Raw genomic sequence first — 20,516 nt, 5'->3', positions numbered from 1 at the left:
TTTCTTCCTTTCTGTTGAAATTCCACAGATACATAAACCCCACTTGTTTAGTTTCCAACATACCTCACAACCTCTGAGGATGCCTGCTATAGGTATAGGTACAAGCAAAATGTCAGGAGAGTATGCTTCTGGAACATGGCCATAGAGTCTGGAAAAGTAACAGCGAGCCAGTGATTCTGGCCCTGGAAGCCTTGAACAACACAAAGGAGTTAAGAGTTGGGAAGAGGAGGAAAGGAAGGGAAGAAGAGAGCGAGGAGAAAGAAAGGAGTTGACTAGAAAACGAAAAGGGGAAAGAAAGGCTGGAATGAAGAGGGAAAGGGGAAAAGGGCGAAGGAATCAAGAAAGATGGAAGGGAGAGAGGGAGGGAGGGATAAAGGAAAGAAGGAAGGAACTAGAACTTCTCTCCATAGTTTTGTATTACATCCCTGGAAATCTGAAATGCGACTGACTCACTCCTTTGCGTGTGAATGGCACCATGCAACCCTCTCCTTCTCCAGCGGGTGTAAAGCTATGAAGAGGAAGTAGAGCACCAGGAGAGCGCTGTGCATGATGGGAGCTGTAGATTGGAGCCCTGGAAGCACGTCAGCCACCCGCCCCCAGATCCTGCACTCACGGACCCCTTCCTCCCTTTCTGCTTTTGCAAGAAGATGGAACCCTCCATTTTTCTTTCAAGGAAAACAAGAGAAAGAGCCAGAACTGCAGGGGAGGAAAGGAGGAAAGGCAAGCTTGAGGAAACACAATGCCTATGAACTTTGAAAGGGACGGAAAAGCCCTCTCCCCAGCAGGTTGGATATCTTTTTCTCTCTCCTCCCTTGGAGGAGACTTTCCTCATGGCTTTGAACTGGGTTTTCTGAGTGCACACTTCTATATAATCCAGTTCAAAGCAGATAATGTGATTATCTGCCTTGATATTCTGGGTTATATGACTGTGTGCCATATAACCCAAGATATCAAGGCGCACAAGAGAAGGAAGAGAGGGGGTTTTTTAGATGAAGGAAAGGAGACCAGCATAAAGAGAAAGCCCCCCCCCCCCGGCGAACAGCAGCCATTCGAAGAGGAATGCAATCCCCCTTACTCTCCGTTTTGATGGCAGGAAAGGTGGGCATGGAGGTGGGGAGGAAGACAAGGCAGGAAAGGGAAGGAATGGCGGCACCACTTCTTCCCTCATGGATAGAGAGAGGGAGAGACCTACAGAGAGAGAGAGAGGGAGGGAGGAACAGCCGCTTGCCCTTCTTCCTGCCTGCCTTCCCTAACGCACCGCTTTTCCTTTCACTGCCCGCACTTTCCCCAAGAAAGGGGAAGAGGAGGAGGAAGAATCCTCTTTCCCCTGCGAGCAGAGAGCCGGTGCTATGCTTTTGGCTACGGGGAGTAGCCACAGCCTCCCGCCGGAAGCGGCAGCGCACGCCAACAAAAAGTTGGCTTTAGGGCACTTGGAGGCGCCTCAAGTGCGCCCCCCAAGTGTTGGCGCTCCAGGCAAATGCCTAGATTGCCTTATGGGTGAACCGTCTCTGCATGTACCTCTAACACAGGGATGGGAATAATGAGAGAGGTATACAGATATTGCTGAATTACAGTTCCCAGAAGTTATGTTGGCTATGGCTGCTGGAATTTGCAGTTCAGCAACATCTATGGCACTGCACAATTCCTGTTCCTGTTGTAGGGCCCCATTTGCACTGACCACTTAGTTTCATGAAAAGTTAGATTAGCTCCATGGCAGACCAATCTTAATGTGATCTCTCTCATGTTAATCAAAGTTGAGGGGAAATTCTGGGCACCTTGCAACAGTTGAGCTGGTTCTGAAATGGAACAGTCCCCAATTATCTTTATTGTACGAAATGGCTTCAGGGATTCCTGTGTGGCCCATAAGCAGGATTGATCTAGTATTAGACATGCTTGATTATCCCCAGATTATAGGTCAATATAGATCTGATTTAGGACAGGCAGGAACCAGCATGCAAAGTCTTTCATAGCAAAGTGGATGTTGCTGATAAAAGTATCTATGCTATTCCAGGGGACACTGATCAAACTGGGTTAGATGGACCCACACTTACTGATAGAATCTAGCCAAATTCAGCAACCCCCCTAATTTATGAGTGCTAAACAATGGTGGAGTAGAAATTAACTTTCTTCTTTGTCTGTAGAAATTGACACTATTTGAATTTAGTGCTATCTATTGAGTTCTATTTACTTGGCTCAGTAAAGTGTAATGAAACAGCCTGAGCTATAGATGTCCAAATATCTGGTATTTTTATTTGTTTAATTTTGGGGTGTTTTTTTTTTTTTTTTGCAAAATGTTGTAAGGATTCTCACATTTTAGTTGTTCACAGAGCAGCTATGGAAAAACAAAAGGGTTGTTATATTAAGTCACCTGGAGTTTAATTCAGAATACTCTGTGTAGGTAGAGATGCCATTCTGCTTCAATCTGAGAGAAAATTCAATTTCAGTTCAATCATATTAGCCAGTGATTGGACAGCTCTGTGGTTGAACCTTCAGAGATCAATATTTCATCGCTTTAGGCTTGTCTAAGAGTCTCATATCTGGTTTTCTTCTTCCTTTTATAAGAGAAGGCAACATCTGTAGGGGGTAACTTCTTCAGATTAAATTTAGTATTGAATCTTTCACTGAAGAAGAGGCAGGGGATTTGTCTGACTTTTCTCATGTACACACTGGCTATATCAACATCCCTGCTTTGTGTAATTCGATAAGTTCTATTCTGAATCAGTTCTGCATTGTACATGTCTTTGTGTGTGTGTTTACATGTACACATCTTAATATTTTTACCAGAATACCTCTATGAACTATGGATATTATCGCATAAAGCTTGCAAACCAAAATTGCAGGAGGATAACCTCAACAGTGGCTTTTATCTATCGCAAAACATTGTGTTACCCTGTTGTCAATTTACCCTCTCTCCTTGAATGTAGCTCCTTTTTATTGCCAAGTAAAACCAGTCAATGTCTCCTTATAGCACCAACTTTCAATTACTTCCACTTCTGTCCAGTATACTGGTAGTCACATATCATTGGTAGGTATGATTCTCCTCTTCTTCTGTTCTTCTCCCACCTCACTATTTCCAGTTTTTTCCCTTCCTCTAACTATTTATTTTCAGTTATTTTACATCTTCCCATATTATTCTAATAGTAAGACTGTAATAAAAATTAAACACAGCACATTTATAAACTGCAATAAAAAGTATGTAAACTGCCAAACACATTGTGCAATATTTATTGTGGGAAGACCACATTATGGAGGTGGCATAGAAAAAAATAACATGAGATCATAGATCAACAAACCACCACCATAGAGCTACTGTGGAAATGTTATGTAATGAACATGACTTTTCTACGATGTTTCTGTTTTCTTAACCAGCATGATTGCAGCAATTCAGTAGGCTGGTGTGATAAAGCCCTATGTCAAGATAGTTTTGCTGGATTTTCAAATACCTGAAAGGCTGTCCCTTTCAGATAAGGGACAGCCAAATTCATGCCGAACAGCTGACAATTACGAAGTAGCTATTAACAGGTTTGTGTCCTCCTGAAATACCAAATGAAAGCATTGATCTCAGTTAATCTAGTCATGGATTTCCTTGTAAAATTACCATATAACCCACATTCATAACCTACACAATAGATATATTTCTATCTTTATGATGGGTTGACATCCATAACACACCATATTGTTCAGTGTAAATGATAGTTTACCACTCTCAAATAAAAAACATCTTTTATAAAAAGAGACATCTGGCAACCTCACTGCAAGAAGAAAAACACCACCAGTGCAACAGCCATGAAAAAAGACACGTTATAGCCAGATTTTGTCTGCCTTCTCTCACCACAACCACAGGATCCTGAAAAAAGTGCAGCTCCTAGTGTGGTGGACCAACACGTTTATGTTATTTGTCTTCCTTCCAAAGAAAATGTGCTAAAAGAAGTGTTGAATTATTGCAGAAATAATTTGCTTTCAACTTGCTTTTTATTTGTTTTACCTTCTTTTTTAAAAAATAGGTAAATTTCTAAAGATGGAAATACCAGACAGAAATGAAACAAAACACAAATAACCCCTACTTTGACATATATCCACAAACACCTATCTTATTAAAAATATTAACTGTTCAAATGCCACAAAGTGCTTTATTCAGGCACAACAGACCAGCACTTTGCAAGTAGGTTCATAATCAAATCATAATCAGAAATGTATTGAGTAGTGAACTGGAAACCACTGGAAATGCATTTTGCATACATCCTAAGTAATCTGAAAATGAGGCATGTATTGGATCTATTGTGAGAAGTCAAGGGTGCAGCTTCAAAGGTGAAATGCAAAATGTGCACATTGTCTCCTTGATAAAAATTATATCCAGTAATTAAAATTCCTATCAGTCACCACATTTTCTAACATTGGACAGGGTGGGACATGGTGTTTCCTTTCCCTGGATAACTGTGTCTTCTTTTTTTTGGGATGGCTGAACTGCATTACCAAATGCTTGAGTGAAGTTTAAAGTTACTGCAATGCCTAAATTTTGATGACTGAAGGAAATTTTGCATTCAAGGGCAGAACTATTATTTGGGAGAGGCAATGTCCTCATTTGCTTCTTCCTGTAGCTACCCTCTCAGAATGTTTGGAAGGATTCTGATTTTTCCTAAGATGAGTCAGAAAATAAGAAAATGAACTTGCAATAACAATTGAAGGAATGCATATTCTATAGCACAGGTCTAAGAAATTGGTCTTATTCCTACAATAGTACCTGCCAGCCTCAAGATCAGGACATCTTCAAGGTGAAATCAATATTTTTCTCAACCGCTCTTTTTAAAGAAACAGAGAAAGAAATCAAAGACTTCTATCTCTCCTCTGAAATTTCTACTGAATCTAAGTCAGTAGTTTCAAATGCTGGGGTTTACGTTGGGTTACTTTCAGTAGCTGTTAGTTTTCAGCAAAACATTTGGATCTCCCTACACACTTTCAAAGTTCCCAAGTCTTGTTCAATCTTTTTAAAAAAGTTAAACCATATTGTATATCTAAGAACTCATGCTAGCATATTTTGGGTTGCTATAGTACCAGGATAACCAGTTTTTTTTGGCATGCCTCCTAGTGTCTGTTTGATCAAGCCTTCATACTTTTTAAAGTAAGTCTCTCACCTTTGTAAAAACCAAGATATGGGCCAGCATATAGAGACAGTCATGTGCAAGAAGGAAGTGTACCAAGGAATTGCAGGAAGTAAGAAAGAACAGTATGAGAGGGTGGGGTGGGGAGCAATTGAGGCTGTGAGGTTGGAGCAGAAGGAATGAGAGAACAAGTGTTTCATGTAAAATAGTACATGAAGCGAATTAAGAATGCGCTGGAAGGAAACAAGGAGAGGCAAGGGGGAGTGGGAGAGCAATAGAGTGCAAGAAAGAAGCAAGAAGTGCATTGGTAGGGTATGACGTGAGGTAAGAACAAGAATAGGAGAAAGTGTTGTGAGTGGTGGACTTTCCATAACTAACACCAATGTGTAAGTCATGAAAAGAAAAGAGAACAGTGGAGGAAAAGAAACAAATGAGAGAACACTGTGAGGGTTTGAGGTGGGGGTAGGAGAAACGAGAGGGCAAGCAACCTGCAAGAAGCAGATGGGAGTGCCAAATGACAGCACAAGATGAAAAAAGGCAGGAGAGTATTGGAGAGCAAGAAATAAGTGAAGGATGTACTAGATTAGTACAGTACAAGCTGAGTGAAGGTAGGGAATAGGAAAGATGGGCGAGTGAGTAGTGTGAACATCAGAAGCAATGGAGAGTACTCTGTGAAAGAGTTAGAATATGAGTTTAGAATGTGTATGCATGTGCATATATAACAAATATAATAAATCACTATAATAATCAACTATTCAGATTAACACTGCATAGTCCATGCTATCAATAGCAGTATTATACAAAGCCCATAGGTGTGACACCCCTGGCTGCGAGAGCACTGGAAACCAATATACCGAAGCCAATAAACAATATAATATCTTTATTAAGGAAATGAAGGAATGAAATAAAAACAAGCAGAAGATAAAGTTAATCAATAGACCTTTCAGGAAAGGTCAAATATAGTCCAATGATATATTGTCCAATGTCTAATATTAGAGTTTAAAGTTTGCAATCCAAAAACCAAAATGCACTCAAACTTCCAAGCAGTTTGAGTGGGGAAAATGTCCAAGTCTTTTTCTAGAGTTCAAAAGCAAGTCCAAGGCAAGGAATTGAAGACAAGGCTGGATACGCGGCACGACAAGGCAAGGCTGGAAATCACGGCAAACAAGACAAGGAACACGGCTAGGCAAGGCACGGCAAGGCTGGAAGGTAGCGGACTTAAACGCAGTCCACACTTGGCTGGAAGTGAAGTTAATCCTCCAAACTGACACGTTGACTCTGCACTGGCTAGCCAGCGCACAGAACTTTTAAGAACTTCGAATCTTCCCTCAGAACAGGTGTCTCAACTGCTCTTTTCCCAAGGGAAAAGAGCTAGAACAACATCTTGACCAGATGCAATCCTCCCTTAGAATTCTCAGGGGAAAATAGGTTAATCAGCAGATTCCCTTGCTGCTAATCGCGCGCTTCTTCTCCTTCCAGCTTTCTCCTGTCTGTTAGTTTCCACAAACATTCTTCTATCAAAGGGAGGGGAACTGGGAAGAGAAGACTCCATCTCAAGGCCCTTTTTAATGAGCACTGAACTAGAATTGTCAATAGGGAACATCTGGAACGGGGCAGTCTTGCTGAATTGGCACTAAACCTGTTTCCTCATCACTGTTGTCCACAATGGAGTCAGGTTCACGGCCCAAGGGTCCATGGGACATAAATAACATATTACTATGATTTTTTTTTTACCAACACTTCAGACTTTCGTCTAGAGAAACAAGTGGGCAATATAAGATTTACACTGGCCACTGATGAAGGCTACTAATCAAATCACATATGTTTACTGTTTAAAAGAAGAACCAAATGAGACATTTAGCCACCTTTTTTCCTTCAACAAATAATGAATGTATTATGGCTTTTCTCCCATACTTTCTCCATAATATTCATTATATAACTTTGCACAGGCAGGCACACACACACACACACACACACGCGCACACATTGTAAATGATTTTATAAGGTACCCTTAAGGACATTGATTGGAGGAAAGCTCCTTGGTATCGAAGATGGAGTGACAGCACCCCCTATGGCCGAAGTTTGGCACAGCCTCCAAGATGCCTGAAATAAGATGGGAAAACTGCCTTTACCTCTGTTTGTGTTGTCTGACCTTGTTAATTATATAATATGCATTGAATGTTTGTGATATGTGCATTCTGTAAGCTGCTGTGAGTCTCTTTCGGGGTGAGAAGGGCAGCTTATAAATATTTCAGAGCCATGGAATTAGGATAGAGAAGAAGAAGAATAGGGTGGGACATGAGAAGGGGACAAAGCCAGAGCAGCAGGGATTTTCATTCCTCCTGTGGTCTGCCTTCTGAAATGGCCATCTTGTGATGCTACTCTGAGGAATGGAGAAGCTAGGGGAAAGCAAGAGAAGAAATACACTGAAGCATATTAGAATAGAGATGCTTGGTGTGAATCTTCAGAATTTTGTGAAATTGATCCATATAATAATAAAGAAAATATGGGGTCTTTTTTGATGGGCTGAGTCCACTTTTATTTGTTAGTTGGGAATATGATATGGGCACTTAAACTGTTTATTCACACATACATTCTACTAGGTCAATGGAGATAAGAGATTAACACTATTTACCTGAACAATAGGCTTGATCGATCCACGAAAAATTTGATTCTAAACTCGTTTCAAAACTAGAGGGGGGCAGCGTTTCGTTTCTGAAGGTATTTCCGAATTTTGCCCCCAAAAAAATTCGAAATTAACGAAAATTCGTTATCTTCAAAATTAATTCGTTAATGGCGGACGTGCATGCGCAATTCCCAAAAACAGCACAGAGGGAGAGGACTTTACAGGACTCTCCCACCCTCATTTTGTGAGTGATCTTCTTCCAACTTGGTACAGTGGTAGAACACATTTAACACTGATAGCTCACCAAAATTTGGAACGTTTCCCTTATCCTCTGATTTTTGGCGAATTTTCATAGCTTTTATAATAAACCATTTTTTAATAATTGCAGAAATCTGTTCCTGGTTTGAAAGTCTTATTTCCTGTTAAATTGGGTTGTCTTTACTGTGAAAGTAATTGTTCTACTTCAGAAACTTTGTTTTTGTGGCTGAAACTTTGTTAAATTGGTGTGTGTGTGATATATACTGTGTATATATATATATATATATAGTCCCTGCATATGTGTGTGTGTGTTTGTGTGTGTGTGTATATAGGTAAAGGTAAAGGTATCCCTTGACGTTAAGTTCAGTCATGTCTGACTCTGGGGGTTGGTGCTCATCTCCATTTCTAAGCCCAAGAGCCAGTGTTGTCCATAGACACCTCCAAGGTCATGTGGCCGGCATGACTACATGGAGTGCCATTACCTTCCCGCCAGAGCGGTACCTATTGATCTACTCACATTGGCATGTTTTCAAGCTGCTAGGTTGGCAGAAGCTGGAGCTAACAGCGGGCACTCACTCTGCTCTCGGGATTTGAACCTGGGACCTTTCGGTCTGCAAGTTCAGCAGCTCAGTGCTTTAACACACTTCGCCATCGGGGCTCATGTATATATAATATACATACACATACACACAATGTGGAGAATATGTGGAAAGGTAGATAGATAGATAAGTTGGGAGCCACAGCGAAGGCACCTTCCTGGGAGCAAGGTCTAATAATAATAATAATAATAATAATAATAATAATAATAATAATAATAAATCCCTTACAATATCCAAGATGGCTCACTGCTACAGAATCTTGGGAGGTTTCGTTGGTATGGTACCATTATTGGCAGAGAAAGCCAAGCTGTAGGAGTTGAAATCCAATCATTTATCCTCCCTATAGAATCAATTTTATATGCATTTTTAGCTACAGAAAAGCTAAAATCAGGACAGTAAAAGAACAACACCCAGTAAATGGGAATTCCAGACAGGAAACAATCAGGGCCAGCTTATACCTCCCAACAAAGGATTCCCCCAGGTAGGAAGCAGCCAGGCTTTGAAGCTGCAAGGCTATTCAATGCTAATCAAGGTGACCAATTGCAACATTCACACTTGCCTCCCACAGACAAGAGTTCTTTCTCCCACCCTGGACCTTCCACCCACTTGCCTAGCTTCGCACAGACGTCAAAACCTCACCGCTGGGCCCCTCTCTGTCTCTCTCGGTCTCTCCATTCCCGGCTCCATCCGCCGCCTTCCCGCCTCACAGAGAGACACCAGGCCTGAGCTGAGGCGAGGCGGCGGTGGCGGCGGCCATTTCCCCCCTCCGTCTTCCTCCTCCTCCTCGGCCTCCTTCCCCCTCGCCCCCTCCCATTGGCTGAGCCCGTGACGCCCCTTTTGCTGAGGGGCAAAAGGAAAAGGCCTGAATGGTGGGAGTTTGGGTGATTTGCAAAAGCTAACGAAAAAAACGACTAAATAAGAAAAAACGGCCTCTCGCGATTCGAAACCGCGATATCCAGACGTGTGGACAATCAAGGCCGTATATTGCTTCAAAACAAACGAAAATAACGAATTAATAACGGGTAACTGGGAAATCGAATTATTTGAGCAAGCCTACTGTACAATGGTTAAAAAATGTCTTCAGGGGAACAAGAGTTACAAAGTTTAAGGATGTAGAAAAGAGGCATGTTGGGGATAAATATAAACATGGTTTAATGGGCAGGAACTTACTACTTACTTAGACGATCCCTTGTTGTCCAATGTCCAAGTATGATGGCCCTCCAAGTGTAGTTTCTTGGTGGTGGGTACATAGATGGCTGTGGGGTCTTATTTTTGACCCGCATGTTCTTCCGCAGTGAGGGGATCTGTTTCCAGGTGGAAGGCGATCCTGGTGAGGGTTGGCTTGATGTGCCTTCCTCTTGGCATGTTTCTCCCTTTTGCCCTCCATTCGTGCCTCTTCGAATTTCACTACACTGCTGGTCACAGCTGACCTAGAGTGCTCAAGGGCCAAGGCTTCCCAGTTCTCAGTGTCTATGCCATAGTTTTTGAGATTAGCTTTAAGACCATCTTCAGATCTCTTTTCCTGTCCACCAACACTCCATTTTCTGTTCCTGAGTTGGGAGTACAGTAACTGATTTGGCAGAAAGTGATCAGGCATTCAGACAACATGGCCAGTCCAGTGGATTTGATGGCGTAGGAGCATCACTTCAATGCTGGTGGTCTTTGCTTCTTCCAGCGTGCTGACATTTGTCCACCTGACTTCTCAGAGATTTGCAGGATTTTTCAAAGGCAACGCTAATGGAATCTTTCCAAGAGTTGAGTGTGATGTCGGTAGACAGTCCACATTTTGCAGGCATATAACAGGGTTGAGAGGACAAAAGCTTTATAAACAAGCACCTTGGTATCCCTACGGATGTCCCAATCCTCAAACACTCTCTGCTTCATTTGGACGAATGCTGCACTTGCAGAGCTCAGGCGGTGTTGTATTTCAGTGTCAATGTTGACTTTTGTAGAGAGGTGGCTGCCAAGGTAGCAGAAAATTTCTAATGTTACACCATTAAGCTGTATTTCTGCCATTGTGAAGGGATTGGCTATTGCCTGCTGGAAGAGCATTTTGGTTTTTTCAATGTTCAATGAGAGGCTGAGGAACACACTCACATCAGATTGACTCTTAGTTTGAAACATTTCTTCTCTTATGCCAAGGGATATATTTTGAAGTTTTCAAATGAGTTACTATGTTGAGTCTTTTTCAGCAAGACCATTGCGATCTGGCATCCACTCTTAACTAGTTTTATTTGGCATAGTCTTTTTTGGACTACAGTCTGCTTCATTTGGATGTAAAGCGAATTGCTTCAGTTGGCAAATATTTATATATGTGTTTGGTGTGGGAAGATGTAGTGAGATAAGAAGGAATGAAAATAAAAAATTACAAACATTAATTGTTATCTTAACTAGAAATAACAAAGAATAATTGAGTAGAAGAATAGACATCCTAGCATAGATGAGCTACTTGTTTTGCATATTTTAATGAGAAATCAAACAGGTGGAAGACAATTAAAGTTTCTGATTTGTTTGATTTTTCATCAAAACATGCAAACATTTTCTTATTGTAAGGGCTGCATGATTCACCATGTGGCTAAGGTTGCACATTGGGGTGGACAGCAAAGCCCAGGCAGCCTTTCTGGTATGACAGATCACTGGTTCCTCCTCAGGGACCTCCACAGCTTTGCATGGTCCAATGGGAAATGGAAGCCAGTGAAATCGTTTTAAATTGATATTTGAATCCACATTTGGCTTCAAATTAGGTGTGTGTGTGGGGGAGGGGTAGTATTTATTCCCTGTCCTCACACACATGCGGAAATTTCATGGGAGCAGGAATGAAAGAAGCAGGCAGTGGTTAGTGTAGAACAACAAGCAAAGATTGTGTAGGAGATAGTGTGGAGTGAGCAGCATTGAAAATGAAGAAGCAAAGAAAAAAAATGAGAGAAGGGGGCAGCAAGGAAGAGGTGGCAGTACCATCAGAATCAAAACCAACAAGCAAATGTTCAAGTGAGAGGCAACAGTGTGCTGGAGTGATACTTCGAAGGAGCCTCTCATACATTTTTGACTTAGGAGGCAAATGGAGCCATAGCTCCATTTGTTGAGCTTTGCTTTATAGCAAAGTAAGGTAGGTAAAGGTAAAGATTTTACCTTGACATTAAGTCCAGTCGTGTCTGACTCTGGGGGTTGGTGCTCATCTCCATTTCTAAGCTGAAGAGCCAGCGTTGTCCATAGACACCTCCATGGTCATGTGGCTGGCATGACTGCGTGGAGCACCATTACCTTCCCGCTGAAGCAGTACCTATTGATCTACTCACATTTGCATGTTTTCAAACAGCTAGGTTGGCAGAAGCTGGAGCTAACAGCCGGCACTCACATTTCCTCCTGGATTCGAATCTGTGACCTTTTGGTCCACAAGTTCAGCAGCTCAGCACTTTAACATGCTGCACCACCGGGGGCTCCCTTACAGCAGAGTAACCATGCTGAATATCTGATTTTGTAACAGTTCTTCTACACTGCATTCATAAACAGGCTTTTCCTTCAACACCTAGATTCAAATTTTAACTTTGAAGTACTTTCTAAAAAAACCCAGCTGATTGCTATGTGTGCACATCTTGTCTGCCGAATTAACTTCTGTGGTTTGTGTGTTTGTTTTATTCCCATTCTTAGTCCAACAGGAAACATTCCATCCAAGAAAGTACAGAGGGCATGGCAGATACCTTATCCCAGAAGACTGGGGTGGCAGGGAAGAGTCCTAAGCACTTTCTGGCCACAGCTTACTTTTTTAAAAAATAACTCTTATTCAGACTGAGGAGTCAAATCTACAACTAGGGTCTCAAAGAAGAGTCATAGACTATATTTTTCTACATGAAAAACTAGTTAGGCACTTATCCTCATTCTGATTGTATTGCATTTAGGGATGGATATGGAATACATTTTAGTTCAACAATCAGAATTTACAACAAAATAAAATACTGGCATGAATAAAGCTGATAGATCTGCTCACTGTAATTATACCATTTCTTTGTGTGTCTGTCTGCCGATTTATATTTCTCTCTACAGCCAAGTATCTTAAACAATAAAGTCAACTGTAACTGTTTAAAACAATTTCAAGCAGTCAGAGTCATTCAGCTGGACTTAAAACATCTGACAAGTTAAAACAAACAGTTTAAATTAAATCAACTGGCCCCAAAGGCTCAAGCAAAAGGCTACATTTCTACTTGGTGCCAGAATGACATCAGCACTACTGCCAATAGAACCTTTAAAAGAAAATATTCTATAAACATAAAAAGGTTCATTGCTGCTGAGTAAGAGTTCTAATTCAAAATGTTCCACCAACTTTTCCAGGTGAGGTTTTTGCTATGAAACTGCACAGCTTCATTTATGGAAGTTTATAGGCATTCCTTTGGGCAACATTGTTCTATACTTGTAACTTCTCATTTGTTTCTTCTGGCTCCTTCTTTTTTCACATGGGTAGTATAGAATCACTGCACATCTTTTAAATGGAAGTAGTAGAAGTTATCTTTTCAGAGGTCAAAGTATTTTGTTAGCACTTCTATGGGTGCATTTAAATGGGCCATTTACCTCAGGGCTGATTCATAGTGGAGTGCTCTAGATCAGGGAGTGTGCATAGTCAGTATCCAAACTGCTGTAGCTGTGGGAGGATATCCGCATGGTGAGATTTTATGCCACACTTGTGGTGGAAGCAAGGGCGGTTCACCCGTTAGGCCAACTAGGCGGTTTCCGAAGGCGCCATGCTCTGGGGGGCACAATTGAGGTGCCTCTTGAGGCACCCCCAAGTTGAGCAGCTTCTTGTCTTTTTTTTCTTTTTTCCCCCTCCCCGCTGGGAGGGGGCATGCCCTCCCGCGTGCGTGCATACGTGCATGCATGCGCGCGCATCTCCACCTCCTCCTCCCAGACTTGCTGCCAGAGGCAGGCAGGTGAGGAGGAGGGAGGCGCACCCTGAGTGACAACAAGAGAGACCTTCACCAGCGCAGACAATGGCAAAGTAGGGATGCTGCCAGCATGAGGAGGAGGTGGCAGAGCCGGCTGTGAGTGGGCAGCGCCAGGCCCCTAGGCCCTATGGTGGCCCCCGCCCCCTCCTTCTTGCGCCATGGCATCCCTACCTTGCCATTGTCTGTACCATGAAGGTCTCTCTTGTTCTCCCTCGGGGCGAGCCTGCCTCCTCGCCTGCCTGCCTCCTGCAGCGAGTCTGGGAGGAGGAGGCGGCGGTGCGCCCCCCTCCTCCTCCTATGGAGTCCGGTGCAGACAATGGCAAGGTAGGGACACCACAGCACAAGGAGGAGGGGGTGGGGCCAGCTGGGAGAGGGTAGCACCAGGCCCTTAGAACCTACGGTGGCCCTGATCCTTGCGCCATGGCGTCCCTACTTTGCCATTGTCCGCACTGGGCTCGATAGGAGGAGGAGGAGGAGGAGGAGGAGGAGGAGGAGGAGGAGGAGGAGGTGGTGGAGGGGGTCGGGCTGGCTGGGGAGGGGTGCTAAAATTCTGTTCGCCCAGCCTTGGGTGGGAGGGAACCAGAACTGTCCAATGATGCTGAACCCATTTCAGCACTGCTGCTAAGCCACCCTTATCATCTTGTCCTCTTTGTAGTAGAGACCTTAGAGTGCAAAATTGCTTCTTGTTGTTACTTGTCACCATTGCTGATGCTTGTCAAAGAGCATGGATCAGAGAGGGGAGGAGAGAGAAGAGAGCTCACCCCCCCCTCTTTCCACACTTCCTGTTGTGCTTTGGCAAGTGTCTGCGCATCAGATGGAGACCACAGAGTCCATTCACTGCCCCCTCACTTCATTTAGCATGTGTGTAGGTAGAACCTGTGATCTGCAGTATATTATACTTTGCTCTCTCCTCTTTCTGCACCAACAGAAACATACAGAATCAGGTATTCTACTTCTGACCTGCTGATCCCATATTGGTAAATGCAGTGCCCTCTACAAATCATAATAATTCTCATTTTTGATACTTGAAACCCTATCCTGTAGCTTTAGTGATGTGGGATCCAAATCAGAAGCTACAGTATGTAGCAATGAATCCTACAATTGCATTGTAGATCATCTGGAGAAAGCAGCACACAGTGATTTTCTGTAGTCCCATCTGCTCTGTGGATGGGGCAAGTGATCAACCTTAATTTGATTCCGGGTGCATTTTGCTTGAAGCACTCATCTGAACATTTGATGTGTGCCCATATTGAAAAAGGGACGCATTAGAGTTGTGAGTTATTTAAAAGCCAGTACTTCGCAGGGATAGAATGCATGTGTGCCCACAGGCTAGTAACAGAGCTGTAGGGAGGTCAGTTTAATTGGGTCTCTGTTCCACAGCACACACATTGTAATGTTTAATCTCACCCTGGTTTGCCCAAGGGTCTATAATAGTGAAATCTTTGTGAAAAAAAATCACTCACACAAATCAATATGTTGGTTCTGTATTTCTGGAAATGCATTTAAGTAACAATGAAAACCACAACTCTCCTATTAATGCACATCATAAATCATGAGCTGTTGGGGCAATTGATGTTCCCCCCCTCCACACACATACTTTCTTTTAACCACTGTGCTGATGCAACACTTACGAAAAATGCCCATATATTCTTGCTTTCCTCATACACATAGAAAGTGGTCAATCTAAACCCTTCACAGTTAAATCCAGTAAAAAGATTTCATTATTTCAATAGTACAGCATTGGAGTGGAATTTTACAGTAGCAGAATTTAGTTCAAGGTCAGTTTTGATCTACTCATGCCATATTTATAAAGCGTATTGCCCTGTGTGCATGACAAGAGACAAATTTCTGAAACAAGCATTTGCTTCTCTTACTTAAAAAAATAAATATATTAAGTAGACTTGGCATTGGCAAACCATCTCTGATGGAATTTCTAAATGGGGCAAACCTGCCCTTTTATGGCAATCTTACAAGGGGCCCCTGGTGGCACAGTGTGTTAAAGCGCTGAGCTGCTGAACTTGTGGACCAAAAGGTCCCAGGTTCAAATCCTGGGAGCGGAATGAGCGCTCGCTGTTAGCCCCAGCTCCTGCCAATCTAGCAGTTTGAAAACATGCAAATGTGAGTAGATCAATAGGTACCGCTCCGGCGGGAAGGTAACGGCGCTCCATGCAGTCATGCCGGCCACATGACCTTGGAGGTGTCTGTGGACAACACCAGCTCTTCGCCTTAGAAATGGAGATGAGCACCAACCTCCAGAGTCGGTCACGACTGGACTTAACGTCAGGGGAAACCTTTACCTTTACCTACATAGGTCAATCTCACCAGCCCATGCTTAGCTGGCTACTATGATAATGTAAGTTAAGGAAGTAAACATGGAATCCTCCAAGTAGTTCCAGGTTGCACCTCCCAACATTGTTCCTCATTAGGCATGCTATCTAGTGATGGTGGAAATCCCAATCTAACAGCTTGTGGAATGGCTCAAGATTCCAATCTCTAATGTAAGCCGTGATGTATCCCATCCCTGTAGAAGCATGATTTATGCAGAGAAGGCTTTGCTAAGGTTTAGCATTATATTTCTTTCCTAATGCAATTCTTGAAATAAGAAATACATAATTTAGGAATCTTTTTCTCATAGTGCAGTTTTTTAAAACTATTTACAGTTCAAAATGGTATTCTGTACAAAATGTGTACATAATACCATTTCCTAGAGAAAACAGCATTTTTTAAACATAAATATTATTTTCTATCATATTGTGTGTGAATTTCATCCGGAATACATCCTGAGCTACAAAGATATTCCTTACTTCAAGATTTGTCCCTTCAGAATTCACCAACAGTGGAGAAACACACTCCTCCATTTTTCAAATATTTAAAAATATACATTTAATTCCTGGTGTAAATGAAGCTAAAGTTCAACTAGATATCAAAATGGGACATCCCTATGATGCTGCTTTAGATGATACATAAATTTGATTATTTCTTATCATTTGCCAATGTGAATGAAAAAAATGCCAGCAGATATATAACACAAAGGGGAGATCAGAGAAATGAGCACATAGGTATTTAGGATAGTATGCAGAAACCTTCATACTATATTGTTGTATAGGTGGAAATAAATAAATTATTGATAAATGTGAACCCGACCTAATGCCATGCTGAGACAGACACTTGTCACCTCCCTAGCTAATAATCAAAACATGGATGGATTGATTCTATTTCTAAAACATCTTGGATTTTTATACTTTGTAAAATGATTGCTAATTTATTGTTTCAGTTTTCATTAACTTACAAGGATATCACAGCATTGTTAGGTTGGTATCATGATGTCTTTTGCCTCAAGGAGTTTTCAATAGATAGTCAGATGAGTGGAAAGATTAGATGAATGCAAGAGCACAAATGAGATAAGGATGAGAAATGCACAGAGTTTCACCTATGACAATTGGTTTTCATAAACTAGATGTGGGGAACTCACATCATGGATCAGATATATCAGTACTTACATATCATTCTTAGTGTTTCTAAAGTGCACATAGCTTTTTCTAAAATTTATAACAATGTTTCTGCCTTATTGCTGTCATTGAATACTTGGGATGTTGAGCCATAAAATAGATGTGCAAATTTTGCAATGATGCTGTGTTCAGATTACTAAAATTCACTCTTTGCAGGGCTGTGTATAAGAAGTTCTTGACAAATTGGTGTTGGTCCTGTGATATTGGCAGCTGCCATTATTTTTTATGCTCAATAACAGCTCTGTAAGGTGGTAGACATGATGACTGTATGCTTGATTCATTGCTATAAGTGCAGAGGATTAACAGCCTGACGTAAAATAGATATTCAGTGAGATCCATGTAGTCATGTAAGTGAAGAACCCAATCATGCAAGAAGGATTTAAATTGCTAACCCATCAAATGTTTTTGGTTCTTTGTTTTCACCTAAAAAGGAAGTGTGAGCTGGGAAATTGCCATGTGTTTTCCTACTTATGGTGGTATTGGAGAGGCTTGAAGACCTCACTATATGAGAGCACATGAAGAATCAAATCTGGTTAGAGTGTGAAGGACTAATATTTGTTGCCTATAGTTTACTTGAGGGAATTGCTGAAATACTGTGATTGAATTTGTTAGCCTAAGTTTCCACCTAGAGAAATACCTGTAAGAATATATGATTCTTGGCAAGGATGTAGTTTTTGCTATACCATCACATGTGTGAATAGATATAATTCCTCTCCCGCCCTTCATGCATTTAGAAACAGCAAAGGTTTTAGCACAGTGTTGTTTTGGAATGCACTCTTTACTGACTGCTATGGGGGATCAGTCTGCATATTATTGTTCTGCACAAAACCATCATCACTTTTTTGCAGAAAACACATTTTCTACACAAAAATAATTGAGTTTGCAAAAATACATTGTTTCTTGTCCAGGCAAGAATTTTAAGCACTCTTAGGCCAGTTTATCCAGCATTCCATTTTTATTTTAATCATTTAGTCCCATATATGTAGAAGTCTGAGAATCTGGGCAATTCTGATAAATAATGGACTGAAATGAAATGAAATCCACATATACCGTGTTTCCCCGAAAATAATACAGTGTCTTATATTAATTTTTGCTCCCAAAGATGCGCTAGGTCTGATTTTCAGGGGATGTCTTATTTTTCCATGAAGAAGAATAAAAAATGAACATTTATTATAGACTGTACAGTAGTTGTCATCACAAACCAGCATAACCAAACAAACTGTGACTCTTATCAAGAATTTCTTGTTACTACCATTATTTCCATGTACAACAATCTATAGTATGTACATTTACCGATCCTGCATGCTCTGGTGTTCTGTTTGGCGGGCATGCTTCCAAACAAAAACTTTGCTAGGTCTTACTTTTGGGGGAGGCCTTATATTTAGCAATTCAGCAAAACCTCTACTAGGTCTTATTTTCTGGGGATGTCTTATTTTTGGGGAAACAGGGTATATTGTGTGAGATGTAGTGCTATTATGGAAAACTAAAAAAAAAAAAAAAAAAGGTCTAGATTACCTGCAGTCACCTTGCTCTGCTGGCAGCATTGATGCTGCCTGCTGCCCCACCAGTAAGCCCATTAGTAAAGAAGGAGAAGTACTACAAAAGAATATTTCATCCGGGTGCCCTCAGTCCTGGTATCAGCTGAAGTTGGTATTTCCTCCATGGTTATTGCATGCTATTTTCATCACGGAGGAAATAGCAATTGCTCTCCATCATAATACAGATCATCTTGGTACTGCATATGAAGCAAGAGATTTTTTTTTATATATAAAGACCTCATCTCCTTTGGCCCAGGAGGTGATTTTATACTAAACCTGTGGCAGTGGTGGGATAGGGTCCATATAATTCATCTGGACCAAGACTGCATAAATCCTACTGGACTGTCACCTTACCATCTGTGTCCCCATTGTCACGCCAATATAGCCTCAAAGCTCTGTGTGAGCTCTTGGTCATTGTGGACAGTGGGCATCCCTTGCTGAAATCACCAGAGCTGTCCATGCAACCAGAAGCAATTGCTCATATAGAGCTCTGCAGCTGTTTTATGACACAGAGAAAAGGGGATGGCAGCAGTTATCTATGTGGACTGAGAACCAAGCTCAGTTAGACCCAATCCTGCTGTGCACCCTATGCCAAAAGCAAGGGAGTTGTTCCAGAATTTCAGGAAAATTTAATGCAAGCTAAACTGTGTTAAGCCTGTTTACCCCCCTGTTGTTCACCATAAGTGGCAGAACATCATAGTGTTAGCCAGGATACAATGCACAGAGAGTACAGGTTATTGGGCCCATGTAGACAAATCCCAAAGTTCCCTTATTCTACACAATTGTCTCTTATTCAGGAAGAACTTGCCCTTTCTCCTTGCTAATCTACCATAAAATAGCTATACTCTAATTATTACATTTGAACTAAGAAGATAATCTCTCTAAGTGTTTTAGGAACACCATGTCCCAAGTTTACTATCATTAACAGTAGTGGTGTGATGAGCAGGATTAGCTATGCAAATAATAAGAGATAAAATTTTAAATGTGACAAAAACCCTTGCTGTCTAATATAAAAGCAGAGTCATGTATAAATAAGTGGTTGATGGAACAAATAATTCTGAATATTTGAAAAAGATAAATGAAGTTACTGGAAGAAAATCTCTTCTTAATCCTGTATTATATTAATATCTGCAAGAGGGAGAAATTATACTTCCATTTACATCATTTTTCTAAAGATTTTTGTTGTTGTTGAATATAGAATACCTTGTGAAATATGCATGTCCTTCCAAGTGGTTGCTTTCATAGATTATCTCAGTGGATGACCTGGCTTTGAACCAAGTAGACGGAAATTTGAGTTTTGAATGTATGCATTCAAGCACACACTAGACTAGTTTAATCTAATAAATCCAAATATGTGAAGGTGAAAAAATGAACTGCAATCCAGGAAAAAATAATGAGGTTTATGCAAGTTTTTTTCTAGGCTACCTGTGAGTGTCCTTTCAGTAATGTTTATGAAGTATGGGCTGGCTCTCCTTTCCTGACACAGCCACAGTGGATAGAACTATGTACTGTAATTGTATTGGGAAGACATAGATTCAAATTCCCTTCAAAATTCAAAACAGCAATACCAATAACAAGTAAGAACAAAGCTTGTAGAACCATACAGATGGAAGAGACCTCGTGGGCCATCCAGTCCAACCGCCTGCCAAGAAGCAGGAAAATCACATTCTAAGCACCCCCGACAGATGGCCATCCAGCCTCTGCTTAAAAGCCTCGAAAGAAGGAGCCTCCACCACACTCTGTGGCAGATAATTCCACTGCTGAACAGCTCTCACAGTTAGAAAGTTCTTCCTAATGTTCAGGTGGAATTTCCTTTCCTGTAGCTTGCTCCATCTAGGACAGCAGAAAACAAGCTTGCTCCCTCTTCCCTATGAATTTCCCTCACATATTTATACATGGCCATCATGTCTCAGCTTTCACTTCTGCAGGCTAAACATGCCCAGCTTTTTAATC

This window comes from Anolis carolinensis, chromosome 3 (genome assembly GCF_035594765.1).
Source record: "Anolis carolinensis isolate JA03-04 chromosome 3, rAnoCar3.1.pri, whole genome shotgun sequence".
Classification (NCBI taxonomy): Eukaryota; Metazoa; Chordata; class Lepidosauria; order Squamata; family Dactyloidae; genus Anolis; species Anolis carolinensis.
This window is presented reverse-complemented; position numbering follows the sequence as displayed.